At 40.0% G+C, this 13,635-nt stretch overlaps 1 protein-coding gene across 2 annotated transcripts in view; it reads right to left on the bottom strand.

Moving 5' to 3' along the window:
* TEK (TEK receptor tyrosine kinase) overlaps positions 1 to 13,635 on the bottom strand; it is a 99,503-nt gene that overhangs the window by 61,801 nt on the left and 24,067 nt on the right. The gene's annotated exons all lie outside the window — the stretch shown is intronic.

The raw sequence follows: 13,635 nt of genomic DNA, 5'->3' as shown, positions 1-13,635 counted from the left end.
TGTGGCTGGACTGCAAGGACTGTCCAGCTCACTTACTAGTCACCCAACTGTAGCTTTTCAAGTGTTTCTGGTTTGCAAAGCTTGCGAACAACAAAGCTGCCCTTTTGCTTCAGGATAACCTTGATTCTTTTCTGAGATTGATTTCTAATTTAGGATGATACTTTGAATAATGACCCGCTATCTAAGACACGGAAAATATCTTTCTTTAAAAACATTCATAGAAAGGATTGTGGATTTAAATCTACACCCATATTGAGAACTATATTGAATTAGAATGAGCGACAAAGTCATGCTTTTCAAATTGTATTTCAAGGAGTTGTTATTTCTCATTTTCTAAGGAAGGTGTTCCAGAACGTTCTGAGAGGGGTGGAGGTGAAATCAAGAGAGTGCATTCCAGGCACGCCCACGTATGTATAGGCTCACTGATCAGCTCAACTTTTGTCTGTTTTACATTTGAGCTCCACATAAGTTTTCATTTGGGAAAAAAAGAACTTTCTTAAATAAAATGTATAAAACCTCAAAGGTCATCACATTACAGATGAAGAAAATGAAAGGTTAAACATGAATATCAATGAAAATACATTTCCCCGCCTCACAAGGTGCTGACTCCAATTAGTCTGCTGTCTCACATACAAGTTCATCACAGCAGAGTCAACTGTTGATTAATGCAGTTCCCGTGTCTTTGAAGCACTTGCCAGCTAAGAGCAAAAGAACATTAAATTATTGCATAGGGAGGCTATTCCCTTGTGCTTCTTTTTACCTCAGAATTGTGGTTTTGGGTGGAGTCTCACTAACATGTGTTTGGAATAGGATACCATGTCTTCAGAACAACTGTCTATATGATTTCTTGGAAGTGTGGTATTGACTGTGCTTCAATTTTTTCCGGAGTCTCCTTGGTTGCCTCACCTTTGTAACTCCTTCCAAGCAGCAGATATATTAAAATTCTAAATATTTAAAATGGCAAGGAGCACTAACTTAGCCAAAGTATTTTTGAAATCGGGCAATTGGCAGTGAATGAAAAGATCTTGGCCCAAAGTTCAAGGCCCTGGCAATGAACCAAAGAAGCAAAGAGAACCTCAGGACTATCCAGGATTAGTTGGTGGAATTGTTTGGATTTTAGTTTAGGTATTTTTTAGGGTGTTCAGAAAAGGATACTTTTCTTCAGCTTTAAAAAAACACTCTAAGTTAGTTATACATTTATTCATCCATTTACTAATTTACTGAGTACTTCCCAAGTGCTAAGGTACTGCACTTGACCCTAGAGACACAATAATTACTAAAACAGATCTGATCTTAACTCCTATGTAAATAGACAAATGTGGAAGACAGACATGGCAAACCAATCACATAAATAAATGTAACACTGGAACCATGACAGGTACCATGAGAGAGAATTATATTATTATACTATGGGATAGCATAATAGTGAACTTAGTCAAACTTGGCTGATGTGGAGGAATGGTTTATAAATCAGCTAAGGCTCCCTGGGGAAGTGAAATTTGGCCTGATGGAGAGTTGGAATTATCAGGACAAAGCAAAAAGAATGCAAGAAACCAGTCAGGAAAGTTTTCCCCCAAAGGGAAAACACTCAGCAGGATTCTGAAGAATGGATACATATTCAATAGGACTCACCACTAGAATATCCTTTCTTAAATCTATCCTAAGTGAAAGTTTTAGTGGCTCAGTCATGTTCAACTCTTTGCAACCCTGTGGACTGTAGCCCACCAAACTTCTCTGTCCATGGGATTCTTCAGGCAAGAATACTGTAGTGGGTTGCCATTCCCTTCTCCAGGGTATCTTCCTGACCCAAGCATCAAACCCAAGTCTCCTGCATTGCAGGCAGATTCTTTGCCATCTGAGCCACCAGGGAAGCCCTAAAGAAGACATTAATTTCTTTATCCTGAATTCCAAGAACTTCTGGCACCATTTCTATGTGGCAACTCTATGTTAACGTATTTTTAGCATATTCTCTGCCTTTTTGTGTCTCCTGAAGAAATCCAGTTCCCAGGCATGTTTCCAATACATTAATCTTTTTTCTTTGTTTCCAGTATCCTTTCATGTATGTAGTAAATCTGAGCAATAACTTCATCCTCATGGCTCCTTCCAAGAAGATACTGGGCAATTAATGAGGAGATACCAAAATGCACAAGGCTGGACATGACCAAAGGAAGTTGCTAGCTTTTTAATTGCATAGTTGGGAGTTAGACAAGGACATCCTTGATATGACTAGCTGTGTCTAACAACAAACTGTTTTCACTCAGGAGTTTTGCCAAAAGGCATGACGGTTTCCCACCCTTGCCTCCCAGATAGTGGATCCTCGTCTGCCTGCTGGAGGAAATGGCATCTCTCCCCACCTGTGAACACCAGGAATTTTCCATTCAGGATAAATATCACAAGTTCTAGTTAGAACATTAGAATTTGCACCAGTCAGTTTGCAAGCAAGTCTTCATTTTATACAGGGAATAGACAGAGCATCCACACAGTGAAACCTCACAAAACACATACTTACATGCAAATTCCATGCTGAAAGGTGGGGCTGGAGGAGGCATGGCACCATCAAACCCAGGATTGTTTAAACTGGGAAAGACTTTAGAGATTGCCTGGTGCAAGCCTTGCCTGTTATAAAGGGTAAACTGAGACCCTTGGGAAAGAGACAGATTGGTAGTCATTCAAAGGCTAATAATAGCAAAGCCAGCCCTCAAGTGTGAATTTCTCTCCAGGGCCCTTTCTGCATCCTAGGGTAGTGGGGTAAAAGGACAAATCTTTAATGTGAGGGAATTTGGAATATTTACGAATTTGACAGGATGGTACCTGAAGAATTGAGAAACTTAGTAGAAACTGGGCCAGGGGAGGAAAGACAACCACAATGCTGGGAAGGGCACAGGACAGAGAGTGGGAATTACCAGAATAAGGTTTGCCCCCTGCACAACTTCCCCCAAAACTTACAGTGCTGCTTTATACTCTTTTCTATTATTTCACCCTGAGGGAGGGATGCTCTGTAATTGAATCATATTTATCCACTGCCAGAAAATTTATCTGGCGTGAGAGGAATACACCTTTGTAGCCAGGACACCTTTTCTTTCTGGGTTCTTCCTCTGCTTCAATCACCTGCCAAGTTCCCTTCTTCCCTTCTGCTGCCAAAAGGTGTCCATAAACATGCAAACCCACTCCCACAACCAACTATTTCTATCGTCCAAGACAGAATTCAACAAAATCTTTAACTCCGAAGTGTCGTGTTCTCCAGGTTCCAATAAAGAAAGCAATTTGGGTTGATTTGATTGCACAGTAAAGAGAATAATCAAGAATAGCTTAAAGTGATGACCCACTGAGAACTATCAGAAGAGCAAAGCAAAGAAATGAGTCTATAATGGAAGAAGTTCAGAATCATGACCATTTCTAAGAAGAGACAAGGAAAGAGGGCTAGCAGGCTTCAGATGATAACATGTTGGGAAGAAATCAAACTTTGTTTATTACAGACCATGTAGCAGATACTGTGCCAGGTGCCTTACAAACTTTGTGCACTTGAATTCATGAAGGAGGGCATTTACATTCCATTCTATAGGTTTAAAAAAAAAGCCTCAGATGTTCTGTAACATGCCCAGTGACACAGAAGTAGAAAGATAGAATCTGAACCCATATCTAAGTTGCATTATCAGTCATGATGCTTCACTCTAACCACCATGAGAAAAGTCTATTTTGCCTATTGTCCACCATTGTATCTCTAACAATTAGCACAGTACCCTGATATAAACAAGCTATTCAATAAGTACTGATTAAGGACTAAATGGATAAATAAATGAATAAGTGGGGCTGGCTTTTGGTGAGTGAATTTATTCAATGAGAATTTACTTAATAAGTACTATGAGCTGGGCTTTCAGTGGGTGAAGAAAAGAACAAAATATGGTTTCTGCCTTTAAGAAGCTTACAGTCTGGTCATCCAAAGTCACTACTATATGCAAATCCATAAAGGAAAACACTAAGAGATTTCAATATAGAAAATGTCAAAAACTTATATAAAATTATCAGCCAACTACAGTAGATTGAAAAATAATGGTCATAATAATTTCTATTTCTTTCTATTGAGAAGTAAAGTCTAACTTCTCTACCCTTTGACTCTAGGCTTGGCCATGAGACTAGGCTTGGTCAGTGAAACATTAGCAAATGTGACAGACACAAACAGAGGCTTTCAATCTGCTTTTCCCCTAGGCTTGCTGCTTCCTACTTCTCTATGGGATCCTGAGACCACCATGAGGTAAAGTTCAGACTAATCTACTGGAGGGTGAAAGACCAAGTGAAAAAGTCAATAAATAAATCAGTAACAATTCACAGAGGAAGAAACATAAATTGCCAACTCTAGGGAACAAATGGTCACAGTATTTTACATTTCCTTGGAAATTCATTTATGGGAGGGACGTGCTTGCAATATCTATAGAGTTACATGAAAGCTAACCCTAATTCATCACTTATTATATGTCACTTATTCCATGCGTGTAACGTGTAATACTGGAAAAGGAAATGGCAACTCCAGTACTCTTGCCTGGCAAGACAGAAGACCCTGGCGGGCTAAAGTCCATGGGGTCACAAAGAGTAGCACATGACTCAGTGACCAAACAACACCAACAATATGTAATAACTTAATCCTCATAGAATCTTATAGAATATGTACTATGATTATCTTTATTTTACAGAAAAGGAGACTAAGACAAAAAGAAGTTAAATATATATCATTGTCACACAGGTAATCGATGGTAGAGCGGAGATTCAAATTTAGGCAGACTGATTTTAAAACTCACTCTTTTAACATTTAAATTATAGTCATATTACACCACTTGATATCAAAAATCTATCTCCTAACAATTCAGTGAAGAAGGTTGTTTTTTTCAATGATAGTGTTGGAACAACTGGACATCCATATGCAGCAAAGCCCTAAACTAAAACCTCCTACATTATATAAAAATTAAATGAAAGTGGAAAGATATAAAACTTTTGGGATATGAAAGAAAAAGCTTCATGATGTTGGGGCTAGGAGGTGAGCTGTTAGCTAGGACACCAAAAGTGTGAACTATGAAGAAAAAATGGATAAATCTGACTTAATCAACATTTCAAACTTTGATCTGTGAAAGACACTATAAATATCAAAATACAAACTACAGACTGGGAGAAAATATCTGCAAATCACATATATGACAAACAACTTACACCCAAAATATATTTTAAAATGCTCAAAACTTAAGAGCAAAACAACTGCTATCAAAACAATTCAATATTTTTAATGCGCAAAAGATCTGAGACACTTCACCACAGAAGATATGTGGATGGCAAATAAGTACCCAGAAAGATAGTCAGTATCACTGTCTACTAGGGAAATGCTAAACAAAACAATGTGAGATACCACTACGCACCTATTAGAAAGGCTAAAAAAATAAAGAAACCCCAAACAAACAAACAAATCCTGATAGTACCAAGTGCTAGCTAGAATGCGTAGCAACTGTAACAATCACTGCTTGTGGTATGGAAAATGGATGGTTCAGTCACTGTGGAAAATGGCTTGATCATTTTTCATAAAGTTAAGTATACATTTACTACATCACCCAGCAATCCCACTACTACATATTTACCCTACAGAAAACTGATGTTCATACAGTGAATGTTTATGAAGTGAAGTGAAGTGAAAGCCACTCAGTTGTGTCTGACACTTTGCGACCCCATGGAATTCTCCAGGCCAGACTACTGGAGTGGGTAGCCTTTCCCTTCTGCAGGGGATCTTCCCAACCCAGGGATCATACCCAGGTCTCCCACATTGCAGGTGGATTCTTTACCAGCTGAGCCACAAGGGAAGTCCTAGCAGCTCCATTTATTCATAATCACCCCAAACTGAGAAACCCAAATGTCCTCCAACAGACAAAAGCATGAACAGCTGTGGTACATCCAAACAATGAAAATAAAACTCAGTAATAAAAAGGGATAAACTATTAATATTTGCAACAACGTGGCATTATGCTGAGCAATAGAGACCAACATAAGAAGGTCACACACTGTATGGATGCATTTACATAACCTTCTGGGACAGGTGAGCTTATAAAGATACAGAGCAGATGAGTGATTGCCAGGGATTAGGAGTGGGATAGTTATGACCACAAAGAGGTGGCACAGAAACTCTTTCAGGGGGTGATGGAATTGCTCTCTCTGTATTCTAATGTGCCGGCAGTTGGAGGAACCTATATATGCATTAAAATTCACAAAGCTGGAGTTTTCCTGGTAGTCCAGTGGCTAAGATGTTGCGCTCCCAGTGCAGGGGGCCCTGGTTCAAATCCTGGTCAGAGAACTGGATTTCACATGCCACAGCTAAGAGTGTGCATGTGCTTAGACGCTCAGTCGTGTCCAACTCTTTGCAACCCCATGGACTGGATGTAGCCCACCAGGCTCCTCTGTCCAGGGGGATTCTCCAGGCAAGAATGCTGGAGTGGGTTGCCATGCCCTCTTCCAGGGGATCTTCTCAACCTAGGGATCAAACCCAGGTTTCCTGAATTGCAGGCAGATTCTTTACCTTCTGAGCTACAAGGGAAGAGTTTACCTACCACAACTAAAAAGATCGGGAGTGCCACAACTAAGACCTGGGGCAGCCAAACAAATAAATATTAAAAAAAATACTCATAAAGCTGTACACACATCAAAATTAACTTTTTAATTTTTAATATTAATTTTAAAATTATGATAAACCTTCTTAATTACCAGAACAAGTATGTAGATAGGCGATATTTCCTGCAGTCCCAACTGGAAACACAGATTATACACAAGAACATGGGTAAATAAATGATGATTCATTCATTTGATTGAAGACTATAAGTTTGCATGGAATTATATCCTTGATTTATTAAGTGAAGAAAACAAGATGCAGAACATTTTTGCACAAATATTGAGAAAATCCTAGAAATCATACACCAAGCTGGTAACAGTGGTACTTCTGACTGATGAAATTGCCAGGCTTAGGGATCAGGGGTGGGGTGAGGAGGAAAGCAGATGTCCACTTATTGTTTTACATATTTAGCATTGCATTTCTTTTGTCATTTTAAAGATTTTTATTTAGAACAGAAACACATATAACTAACCAATCCAATGGCAGTGTTCTACTTAATTCCTGACACACTGTCTCCTTCCTTAGACAGTGAGCTCACAGAAGAAAAGAACTCTGTTTTGTCTCTCTCCAGTTCCTAGCACCAAGCACTGTGTTTGACAGAATGTGTGTGTATTTTTAATATATTTCAGTTGAATTTGAAGAATTCGATAGTAATTAAAAGTAGTACATCTTTTTTTTTCTTTTTGGAATTTTAAGGCCAAGAATGCTCCTTTGATTAAGTTTTGCTATAAATTTTCTTGAAAAGATCTTTGTTTACTGAGTTTTTAAAAATTAGTTTTTATTAGAGTATAATTTATTTACAGTGTTGTGTTGGCTTCAAATGTATAGAAGAGTGAAGCATATACATATATTTATATATGATTATATATACATATACATGTATAAACACATATATTTATACATATATAATGATATATACATGTATGGTGGTGGTTTAGTCAACTAAGTCGTGTCCAACTCCTGTGACCCCATGGCTATAGCCTGCCAGGCTCCTCTGTCCACAGGATCCCCCAGGCAAGAATACTTTAGTGGGTTGCCATTTCCTTCTCCAGGGGATCTTTCTGACCCAGGAATTGAACCTGGGTCTCCTGCATTGCAGGCAAATTCTTTACCAACTGAGTTATCTAGACGCTTCTGTATACAAACATGTTATACATATATGTATATCAACTTTGGATTCTTTTCCCATTTAAGTCATTAAAGAATATTGAGTCAAGTTCTCTGTGTTATACTGTAGGTTCTTATTAGCTATTTATTTTACATATAGTCAAAGTGGTACATCTTAAACCCAGGTGAAAAAATAAATAAATAAACCCAGGTGACAATTTTGTGAATTGCTAATTGCAGGGCACCATCAACAAGATAGTGGAGTTGTTAAGACTTTTGGTCTTGAAGTTCTGTCTCATTTCCATCATCTGTAAAATGCGAAAATAACATCTAAATCATTGACTTTTGTGTACAGGATTATTAGTATTAGCATAGCACGAAGCCAGTGTGTTCAAGTGAATCTGTATGAAACTATAATAGTCTGTGTTAGCCTCGGGGGAAGGGATTTTTTTTTTTTTTAAGTCATCTTGGAGCTAAGGTACCCACAGAAGGAAGAACCGCTAGTGGCTTTGTGTCCTGCTGTGTGAACACCCTCCTGCACACTTCAAACCCACATGAGCAGGAAACAGGCCGATCATGAGCTAAGGAAGATTCCCTGTGTTTCCTTCCAAAATCCTTTGATTCTTGTCTCCTTTCTTACAGGAATGACCTTAAGAGGAAACGAAATCTCAGTCCATGCAAATGACTCTGGAAAAGCAGTTCCACAATCAGCTTGCTGGTGTGGAAGGAGCCCTGGAGAGATCAGGTGCTACTCAGGGATGGACGCAAACTGTTGCTCCATGGGCATCTGCCAGCTGACCCTCAGGAAGACCACTGACCTACCCAAAAGCCTCCCTATTGTGTCCCTGGACCAGAAAACCCTCCCTGACATTTTCCCCTTCATCTTTAAAAGTGAGCATGTGAAAGTGAATGTACAGTCCATTAAAAGTACAGTTTCTATATTTTGTTTCACTTTAGAGCAGGACAGTAGCTCTGCATTCTGAAGTATCAGCCCCCATGGGCTCACTGATGGGGTCACAACCTTAACTCAGTAGTTTAAGAGGGCTCTGGGGCCCTTTGGCCTCATTTCATTTAGTTTAGAAATTCCTTTATTACAGTTCTCGAATTTACTGTCCTTTGGACATTACCTGAGTTATTCCTGAGATTGGAAGTCTCCTATTTGGGAATCAGCTTGTGTGGTCATATTCCCTCTTCTCCATTAAAAAAAAAAAAAAAAAAACATCCTGCATACTTCCAAACTATAGATGCATTTGTCAGGCAGAATTCCAAATATAAAATGTATGTCTGTTTTTCCCTTCTTAGACTGCAAGCCTGAACATCTCAAGAGGTACTAATCTATGTGCCTTTGTTAAGAGGGGCTTCCTGACAACCCTGAGTATCACAGTCAGTGTCATCTCCTTGGGCCTCTGCCAGGCCCTACATTTATGCCAGCAACACTGACATCTTTCCAAACCTGTTGGGAGCTCTTCCCAAGGAATCACCCTTGGACTCTTTGCATGAGCCTTCCTTTGATGATTCTTTTTTTCCCACGTCACCTGCAAAACACTTGCTTAGGCTCCAAGGCTTGACCTAGGCTCTCACACACCCTGGTGAACCTTCCAGATGGCCCAGGGCAGGGACTGTGTCCCAGGGACTGCACAGGTAAGGTACCGAGTAGGTGTGGTGATGTGATGGGCCCTGATCCTACATACAGCAGCTGCCTGGGAGTTTATCACTCAGGAAAACAGCTCCTCCTTTTTCTTCCCAAGAAGACAATCTAAGATCTACTTAGACTTTTCTGGCAGCAAGGAGACAGAGCCTGTTACTTGAGGGAAAGCAGTTCAAAAACATGAAAGCCAAGAGGCAAATTCATCACGTGTTTGAGTTGGATACCCTGGATATGGGCTGGATCCATTTCCATGTCAAATTTAACATAGAATGTAAAGTATCACAGGGTCTCAATTTCTAAGGCCAGGCCAGGCCAGGCTTTGGTTTTTGTGCCCTTCACCAGCTGCTCTCCAACTCCCTCCGCTCAGCTCTGGGGTCATGGGGGCCACCCATGTCCTATTGGGTTCAGCCACTAGGAGCCCCAGAAGAAGACAGGAGGGTAGAAGGGGAGGACGGCCCCTCCCCACTGAGCCACCTACAGACTGCAGCTCGGTGGGGAGTCTTCTTTGGACACTGGTCAATCTAGGTCCAAGAGCCAGGCCTTCCCCTGTGCCTTCAGGCCTACACTGGTTTCAAGCACCACTCACGTTTCAGTCATTCCCTTTATGTAAATGAAATTTTGTGCCGATGTCTGAGAACTAAATCGGGTGAACAACGCTTCGTGTGTCTTGGTGGGAGACAGGATTCCAGCTTGGTACCTACATCTTGACTCTTGAAGCAGACACTTGGGCACCTCCCTAGCACTGCTATTTCTTGAGGGGGCACAGTTTCCAGTTCACTGCTATCAAGTATTTGCTAGCTGTTTCTCAACTGCAGTGAGTCAATTATGTACAGACAATTCCTAAAATGATTAGTTGTAACATAAGAACTATAGTTTATTAACTACTTACCACCTTTCAGATACTTTAAATCCATTGTGTTACTTCATTTTCACAATGACGATGACTTAGTCATTCTGTGATATCTGTGATATCTCATATCACAGATGAGGAAACTCACTTAGACAAAACAACAGTGATGACTAAATGAGATCTTAAATGTAAAACATCCGGGACAGTGTTAGAACTCACGACTTCCTTTCCCTTCCTTTTCCCTAGGTTAGCACGGTAGGTCCCTCATGTGTACTCTTTGGCTGCATATCCACTTGCCTTACTACCTTAGTAGAAAAATCTAAGTCTACACATCTTAAATAGCAGTGTTCTGTTGAATCTAATTTCCCATTCATCCTCTTTGCCAAAACTCAGCAAGTGGCCATGGCCTCAGCCAGAGATTATAGCCTGACCCATGCTACGGAAGACTCCATTTCCGTTTTCACAGGGATCTCACCAACTCCTAGGGCTTCGGTTATCATCTGTTCCAAACCTAGATCTCTAGTTCCAACCTCTTACCCACTACTAAACCTCTTCCCCGTATTATAATAAGGCCTCCTGCTCATCTATGTAGGCATCTCAACTGTGATACATCTAGAATGAACTCAGCATCTTCTCCTCTTTTCACCTTCTCTCTCTCCTTATCTCTTAAACCTCTACCTTTCTAATCACAGATGCTTGAAAACTCTGAGTGATTGTCAACAACTATCTCCCCCTCACTGTTTGTATCCAATCACCATACTCTGCCCGTCCTAGTTCTGTCTTATCTCTCACATTCAACTCCTTTTCACGCCTTCATTGTCACTCACTTGAACTCCTGCACAATCTTAGTGCCTTTGTCTCTTTAGCCCCAAACGCTCCACAGGCTTTCCTTTCCTGGCCATTGATGACATCATTTTTTTTTCCACTGAGGATGCCCTTCCCCACAAACGTTTATCTGTTCAGGTCCAGTCTCTTCCAAGATTCAGCTCAAATCTCAGTGGTACTAGGAATTTGTCTTTTATTATGCTGCACAATTCAAAAAGTAAAGCTCAAATTTACAGACTGTGGCAGCTGAAGATTCAAACCTACTATGCCTGTTTCTTGAATTGAAGAAAACAAAGGAATTTAAGATATAGCAAACATGAGGTGATATTTAATTAACAACATCCTGAAATCGAAAGGTATATCTTAACCATGAAGTCAGATATCAGCTTTAAAATGACATCTGACTAGCACCTTTGAGGTAGCCTTGCTCAGCTTCCCCCTAAAGCCATGGGGAAAAAAGCGAAGAACTGCAAATACAGAGCTAACCAAGATAGTCAGTCTACCTATTGGCAGCATCCAGTAATCACAAAGGCCAATGAATTGGACTGAAAAAATGGATTTTCAATACTAAAATATTTTTAATGTCAAAAATTCCTCTTAAAATTAAAAATATATGCTGTAAAAAGTAACTTGGATCTTCAATTCCATATTAAAGTAGTCAAGACTTAGAAGGGAACAGGAAGGAGGGGGGAAAGTTAATATGTGTTAAGTTCTTTGCTGATACACTAAAGTTCAAAATATGGTTTCACTATTTATTATTATAAACAGAGAGGCATAGGTTAAAGAGTGTTTTTTGAAAAACATAAGGGTAACCACTAACAAAATAAGAAACAGGATGTATACAACAAAAATGACTGGAGAAGATAAATGCAAACAAAATGTAGGCCAAGTAAGCAAGACAGGAAAAAATAAGACTAAAAGGAAATAGCAGGAAAAAGTGTTTACATTAGAAAAGAAATCAAAGAGTAAAATAGTATGTCAGAAGTTAAGATTAAATATATTATTTGTGATTGAAAGATAAATGCCTAAAATTACCTGCAGAGGGGCCTCTCTGGTGGTCCAGTGGTTAAGAATTGGCCTTGCAATGCAGCGGACACAGGTTCAATGCCTGGTCCGGGAAGATCCCACACGCCTCAGGGCAACAAGCTCAAGTGTCACAGCTACTAAGCCCGTGCTCTAGTGTCCTCGAGCTGCAAGTACTGAGCCCACGCACGGTGACAAAGCCCGTGTGCCTAGAGCCCGTGCTGTGGAACAAGAGAACCTACTGCAATGAGAAGCCCATGTACCACAATTAGAGAGGAGTCCAGCTCACTGCATCTAGAGAACAACAGACCCAGCACAGCCAAAAATAAAATTTAAAAAAAAATTTTTAATAAAAAGCAGTGGTTTTTACATTAAAAAAAAACTTAAAAAAATTAAAAAGTCACCTACAGAATGACAGATATTCACAGAAAAAAATAAAACCTTCAAAGATAATGCTTAAAATCTTGAAAACAAAAATATCAGCAATAGCTTGTCAAGAAATGAAAAAAAGAATGATGAAAGAGAAGAAAACAAAGATTACAAATACTAGTTTTGGACAAGTGGAGTTCAAGACAGAAGGCATGGGATGGGACAAAATCTATCATGTATCTTTATAGAAAGTAAATTCCATAGTGAAAGAATAGTGGTTATGTATCATAGTGCTCTAAATCATATAGAATCAAGTAAAGAAAATACAACTGGTAAAAGCAAGAACGTGAAGAAATCACAATAGTTCTGGGGAGATAATAGTATCCCACCTCTCTCAAATTTTGACTGATAAAGTTGACTAAAAATCAAAATACCATTTAGTAATAATTAGACATATATGTAATTACAGATGTGTCCTTCAGGTGCCGTGCTGCGCCGAGTCGTGTCTGGCTCTGCGACTCCATAGAACGCAGCCTGTCAGGTGCCTCTGTCCATGGGACTCTCTGGGCAAGAACGCTAGAGTGGATTTCTGTGCCCTCCACCAGGGGGGTCTTCCCGACTCAGGAACTGAACCCGTATCTCCAACACTGCAGGCAGGTTCTTTACCCATGGTGCCACCTGGGAAGCCCGAAATCACCTGTACTGTTTTATATTTTTGTAGATCTTTTAGACCAAGCAGTTTGAGTTGAACCTGCTTAACTTAACCTTGGCATGGCTCAGAGGTGATATTCAAAATATTTGCAACCTGGGCCAGCGGACACTGATTCAAGCACCAGAAAAGGTTCTGAGAGACGCTGATGGGCCAGACACGAACCCTTTAGTTGCCGCATTGTTAGGAGGTCTAGAGGTCTTGAAGGAGGGATCTAGACAACCAGGCAGCAGGTCAAGGGGAAATTAGGAAGCTCAAGCAGCAGCTAGTAAACAAATAGCACAGTTAGTCCACTGTCCTAACAGTAAAACAAAGCAGTGCAACACAGTAAGCTATCAGCCCTGCTGTAACACATGCTATCCCAGACACACTCAGCTCAGTTAAGTTCAACAGAGGGAAACTGCCTTTGCAGGAATCCCCAATCACAACAAAACAGTCCCACACCACACACAATAAATCAAGTGTAA

Source organism: Ovis canadensis, chromosome 2, assembly GCF_042477335.2.
Source record: "Ovis canadensis isolate MfBH-ARS-UI-01 breed Bighorn chromosome 2, ARS-UI_OviCan_v2, whole genome shotgun sequence".
In the NCBI taxonomy this organism is placed as follows: domain Eukaryota; kingdom Metazoa; phylum Chordata; class Mammalia; order Artiodactyla; family Bovidae; genus Ovis; species Ovis canadensis.
This window is presented reverse-complemented; position numbering and strand designations above follow the sequence as displayed.